This window comes from Artibeus jamaicensis, unplaced genomic scaffold, assembly GCF_021234435.1.
Source record: "Artibeus jamaicensis isolate MK-2021 breed Jamaican fruit bat unplaced genomic scaffold, CSHL_Jam_final scaffold_916, whole genome shotgun sequence".
NCBI classification, from domain to species: Eukaryota; Metazoa; Chordata; class Mammalia; order Chiroptera; family Phyllostomidae; genus Artibeus; species Artibeus jamaicensis.
The window spans coordinates 22,484,551-22,491,222 of record NW_026522059.1 but is presented as its reverse complement, the minus strand read 5'-3'; the positions used below and the strand labels follow the sequence as shown (position 1 = coordinate 22,491,222).

At 41.4% G+C, this 6,672-nt stretch overlaps 1 pseudogene; it reads right to left on the bottom strand.

Annotated features, from left to right (window-relative positions):
* Positions 1 to 2,131: 2,131 nt before the first annotated feature.
* Positions 2,132 to 2,282, bottom strand: LOC119042463 (uncharacterized; annotated as a pseudogene).
* Between the last annotated feature and the right edge of the window lie 4,390 nt (positions 2,283 to 6,672).

Sequence of the window (6,672 nt, the reverse complement as noted above, 5' to 3'; positions counted from 1 at the left end):
ATGAGGGTTAAAATGTTCCCTACAGCGGTGAGGAGGGAGCAGGTGATCTGTGGGAAGAGTCCTCATTTTCCACTCCCGCCCCCCCCCCCCCCGCCACTGGGGGGAAGCTCTGCGCCATCACCACCTGACCCACTCATTTGGGTGACGTTCCTCCCGAACTTGTGCCATAAATCACCAAAGTCCATTTCCCTGCGCCAGGGTGCCGGCGTGGGAGGCCAGGCCTGGTGACTCATTGGAACCCTTGGAGAGGGCAGGAGAGGACAAGTGACGTCACGGCCACCCTTGCCTGGCTGCATCTCCTTGGAGTTTTTTGTTGTCCCTCAGGGCTGACAAATACTTTTTCATTTGCCTGGTTCTTCCATTGCTTTAAATGGCTCTGTGTGCTTGGTGATTGCAGAGTCAGCCCGGACTCTGACTTACCCCCGGTCACAGCTGCGGTCCTGCCCCACAGCGACGGCCCCCTTCTTGCCGACCTCTCTGGCTTTGGAGGCTGAGTTAAGAACTCTGCCCACTTTCGGATGCAGAAGTTGGTAGAAACACCTGGGTGTCCTGGTGCAACGTGCAAGGGTACTTTTGTTTGCTTATGGGTGTCCAATTAGTCGTAGACCAAAGAGGAGAGAAAAGAGAGTGACTCAGGCTACCTTGTGCTGACGTCACTCCCAGCTCTTCCTTCCTTTTCCCACAGTATATAGGGAATAATACAGAAGTGATTATATAAAATATGGAAATATATGAAGGAAAGAAATTCTCACAAAAGCAAAGGTTCAAATATTCTATCACCCATCCACCTTTAAAATGTTTAATTAAATATACTTTGAAACAGGATGTAAATTAGTAACAAGCTCAAAAAGAGGACAAGTTCATCTACAATAGAATTAATGTCAAACATTGATGCCAGTGACAGATGGATTCAAGTCTAAATTCTTGCTGCAAATATAAATCCAAAAATAGTGCAAATTTAAAATATACCCAAAGAGAATATGCAAAATAAAATAATCCATGCCTAAAAAAGACATTTCACATAATTAAAGTGGGAGAAAGTTAAAGAGAGAGAAACAAGCTGTTTCTTATGTACATGGGAAAGTCAAGAGATTCTCTTACATTCTTAATGTCAGTAATTGAAGAAAGTGATTTCAAGCACATTTTAAGTTTTGAAAATATTCTAGATAATGTCTAATTGATAAATGCAGGGAATATACAGCAATAGTCCACAAAGCAAAAGACAGAAACAAAGTAAGTTGCAGGGAAAATGATAAACAAGGGACATATCAAAATATACTTAAATAAATTTGTCTATAACTGAATAAATATAGATTACATTTTATACTTGAAAATAGAGGAAAAGCCCAAATACAAATGATGCCATTTCCAAGGGACAAAACTAAAACAACAAAATGTAGTAAAGAGTAAAAGAAATGGCAAGGAAAGATCAAGAGCGTAAAAATTAAAAGCAGTCATGGCAACATCAACATCCCGCAAAAGAGGACATGCAGGGAAAATTGTTAAGAGAACAATGGTGAAAGATATATGTATTATTTTCACGAGGGAAATGATCCAAACCAATGGTGAAATTATTCTATATTTCTATGCAAGGGATCATCTTACCTGAACATAGGTGAAGTGAGAGAGCCAGTACACACACAGATTGCAGATGCCCCTTCAGAGGGCGTAGGTGCCACTAACAGACTTTGGTCAAACGTGTAAAAGCTACGGAATGTAGATAATGGAAATGCTGACCACACTCGCTCACCCATGGAGCACATAACTTACAATCAAGTATCCACGGCATATTTCTGAAATTTAGTTATTCACAATTAGCCCAGCAGTCTTAAGGGGAAAGTGGGATATAATCCCAAGCACTATTAGGGTAAAGAAAGAGATTTTAGAACTTCTAATTGTATTTGTTTTTTATCTCACCTTTCAAGTATGTTTGTCTATTATATAAAATATATTTCTATACATTAACTTTTAAAATATATAAATATGTATTTTATCAACATGAAATTGTGTCATGCGATCATGTGTTTGTAAGTGTATATTTGGGGGATACAGGGTCAGAGTCTTCACTAATAGAGTCATATGAACCACAAGTTCGGATGCTGCTGCATTCATTTTCAATAACTTTTTTTTTATTGTCCTCTCGTGCCTTTAAGAGCCAGCCCTATACTCAGGACGACCCTCCTAAACTGAGAGGGAGATTGCCGTGTGTCCTGCCAGACTCCTCTGTTGCAATAACTTTTTTGAGGGAAAATTGTATGGAATATTCTCTGACTACAAGGCAAAGGAGCAAATTTCCAAAACAATCCATAAAACAAAGAATAACCCACCCACTCACACATATGCACCCTGGAGGTTAGTAGTTGAAGCACAGTCCGTGGGTACTGACTTCCTCGCTTGGTACACCGAGAGCCCTTTGAAACTCTTGGCTTCAATGTCCCATATCCTTCATATTCAGTTTGCATGCTGAGTAGCAGTTTTGTCTTTTCTTGTCATTTACTTCTGTGCTGTGTTTACTACTTGTCTAATCAGTACTGACCTTCTAAACTCTTTTCATAGTTTTTATGTTGTAATCCTTGATTTTATTTTTCTTTTTGGACTACCTGCCTCTGAGTCTTTCCTGAATACTGTAGGTTTTCCTTAAGACTTAGGAGTAGATCACCCCTTTAAGCATCCCTTCCCAACCTGTCTTTTTTGAGTTAAATTTATTGGGGTAATGTTGGTTAATAAAATTATATATATTCCAAGTGTGTAATTCTGTAGCACACCATCTGTATATTGCCTTGTGTGTTTATCATCCAATGTCAAATCTCCTTGTTTCACAGTTACTTGGTCCCCTCTGCCCTTTACTTCCCTCCCCCCTACCTCTGGTAACCACCATACTGTTGTCTGGGTCAGTGAGCTTTTGTTGCGAGTCTTGTTTGTTCATTTGTTACCTTTAGTTTTATATCTCACATTTGAGAAATTATATGCTTCTTGGCTTTTTCTGTCTGACTTATTTTGCTTATTATGATATTCTCATGGTCCATCCATGTTGTTGCAAATGGCAGTATTTCGTCTTTTCTTAAGATTGAGTGGTATTCCATTGTGTATATGCACCACGTCTTTCTCATTTAATTCTCTATCGAAGGACGCTTCGGTTGTTTCCATGTCTAGACCACCATGAATAATGCTGCGATGAATATAAGAGTGTGCACAACTTTGCAAACAAATGTTTTCAAATTTTGGAGGTAGACACCCAGAGGAAGGGCTGCTGGACCATGTGATGACTACTCTTAGTCTGATGTCAACAGTCAGCTCTGTTTATAGGATCCAATTTGGAGATCTCATCCTGATCCCCCTTCTAAACTGCTAGACTGAAATGTCAAGCATATATATATATCTACTTGGAATGATTTACCGAGCATATGCTATGTGACTGGTACAACTTTATGTGTGCTTACATGTTCTCTCACTTAATCTTAGGAAAAACCTATAAGGCAAAGTCTCATGATATTTACAGACAAGGAAATCTAGTTTTAAGATATTTAGGTAACTTATCCAGTAGAACAGAAGTGTCAAACTCATTTTCACCTGGGGCCACATCAGCTTTGTGGTTGCCTTCAAAGGGCCTAATGTAACTTTAGGACTGTATAAATGTAACTACTCCTTAACAGTGAAGTGAGCGCTCAGTGCTGCTGCTGGGTAGACACAAGGTGCCGGGCAGATAAACAAGGTGGAGGGCCCGACTGGGCCCTCGGGCCTTGTGTTTGCCACCTGTGCTGTAGAATGTCAGAATCTGTGTTCAAATCTTATTTGACCCAATTCCAGAGCTCAAGTACACTGATGAACACTAAATTTTAGCAAAGTCATCTTTTTGCCCTTTTATCTAGGTAATGACCCAGTTTACTGAAGCAGGGAAAGATCATTGAGTGCTTGCTCTGTAAAACCAGTACTATGCTGCATTTCGCAACTGTGACTAAATTTGTCTCACAACAGCAGGCAGACGGTGAAGGAGACATAAAGATCATGTAGCAGACAAGTAGAAGATCAGGAAATAGATTGAGACTTTTTTTCATGAAATCACGATATCTCCATTAATTATTTAGTTGTAAGTGTGGGATTAAGCTTTTAGTCACTGCTCAGTTTTCTTATTTAAAAAATGAACAGATTAGATGTGTGATAACCAAAGCTTCCTTTGGTTCTATCATTATGAAATTAAACAGAAAAGTTGATCTCTGGGAAAATTCGGTACATTAGTAACAGTGCAGAGCAACAACTTCATAGTGCCTCAGAATTCACCCTCGGCAATCCAGCCTTTTCCTTCTCCTCTGGACTCTGTCTCAGTCAGAAGCACCATCCTCCACAGAGCTGACGGACACACAGACCCACTTGTGTGCCATCCTCACCTCTGCCATTCATACGGTCGCCTAGTCCTCTCCACCCATGTCCATCATAACTTCCCAAACAGCCGCTTCTTCCCATCCCCATGGGCACTACACCCCATCTAGGTGTGTAGCAGTGCAAGATCCGTGTTACTGCTGTCTCTGCTGCCACTATTGCCCTTCCGGAGTTTATTTTCCATGAGGGACCAGAACTGTCCTTCTAAAATGCAGATCTCCCTGGCTGATGCGGAGAGCACCGTGGATTGAGCACGGGCTTGTGAACCAAAGGCTCACTGGTTCAATTCCTAGTCAGGGACATGCCTGGGTTGTGTGCCAGGTCCCCAGTGGGGGGCGCGCAAGAGGCAACCACACATTGATGTTTCTCTCCCTCTCTTTCTCCCTCCCTTCCTTGCTCTCTAAATATAAATAAATAAATAACCTAAAAAATGCCAATCTCACAATGAAAACTTTACAGAAAGATTCCACAGTCTTCAGGGTAAAGTCCAATCTCCTTAGCATGGCAGATAAGACCCAGTGTGATCCTGTCTCTTCTAACATCGTCTAGCACATTTCTCGTCACTTCTGGGCTGCCTCCAGCAGCACTCAGTCACCTGCAGTTTCTGGACTCCAGGATAACTTGCCTTGGGGTCTCTCTGTAGATACTACTACACTCACTTCTGTGGGCTTCCATGTTGTCAGGGTCACCCTGGGCTCACCAAAGGCATTTATGACAGTGTCTTAAAATCGCCTGTTACCTGTTTTCCCACTGTGATGTCATTTCCTCTTAGATGGTTGGTATGTACCAATTCCAGTGCATGGCGCACCCAAGGTGCTTAATGAATGAAATAATTTCTAGGAGAGTCATAAGCCACTTTTATACCAGTGAACGTTTTTATCACTAAAATAGTTGTTCTGGGGGCTCCTTTCCATCCCATTCTGCTTCTTAGGGGTACTTGCTAGGATTAAAGGAAGGATGACGAGAAAAGAGAGGCCGGAGGAGGGAAGGTGATGATGTTGAGCAGAAAGAGTCCACAGACGCCCCTTCACAGACTGGACTGAGCCCACCCCCAGACCAGGGGCACGGACTTAGTCACGCTCAGCGTTGCCAGAATGGAGAAAAGCATCAGAACAAAATGCTGGAAGCCATGTTTAAAGTTCAGGGTAAGTTTGCCTCAGGTTATACACTCTAAAGTAAACTTTTCTACCTTTATTTGGTCTTGTGCTTTGTCTTCCTATCACACAAGTAACGCTGTCTGAGCTATAAGCCAGTGATTTTCAACCCATGAGCTGCAGGAAGTTTTAAAACATGCAACACCTGACCATTTAATAGTCAGGGGCCCTGACCTCTTTTCCTTCAGATTGTCCAATAGAAAAAATGACAACAGCCAACATAACAATAGCCATCCAATGTGAATGAATCAGTATTATACCTATTTTTGTCAGATCAGCAAAAATAATACTTTTTGGTGTGCTGCAGACGTTTAGCGATTAGTTTACACATGCCACAAGATGAAAACAGTTGAAAATCGCTGCTCTAAGCATAGGGCCAACTCTCTCATCTATGTAGCAATAGTCTATACCACTCCTGGGGGCAGTCTGCTGCCAAGCACTGTTTTGGAAATCTCTGTGTGTGTGTGTGTGGGGGGGGGTGTTTTGCAATTGTTCCAGTGACTAGAAGGCCCTACTGGCCTTTAGTGAGTGGGCGCTCAGGAGGCTGGGTGTCTGGCAGTGCTGATTTTTAGAAGTCCCCCCAGATGTTCACATTTGTAAAGAACCTATTTATAATTTTCTGAAGGAAGAAACGAATTATCGTTTACATACAAGCACAAGGTATTTTATGCAGTTATCACATTGCCTGAATTTGCTAGAATGCAACCATTGTCCACGTAGAGAAAGATTTTGCTCTGTGTCATTTGGAACTTGACCAAGAGCTGCCATTATTTGAAATCTCATCGCTGATGACAGGGCTGCCTGTGGTGCTTGAGTCCAAATGCAGCGCACCTGTGTCGGTCCACATTTTGGGCTGTTCAGCTCATTATTTCTTCTACTGTACGTAATATCGAACTATGTATTATTTCACTGTAAATTGTTTTGTTTCTGTTTTTCCTTGATATAAGAACTAGGAAGTTCTATGGGTTTTGTTTGTTTGTTTTAATTGTATCTATAAGAAGATTATATTTTCTATAGATTTTATTTCAGGATGATGAAGTATTAGTGATATAACATTTATTTTCAAAAGTGGGTATTTGACTTCGTAGGCTTGATACCACTGACCGATGAGACCAGCATGATGCTTTTCTCATATGAGAAA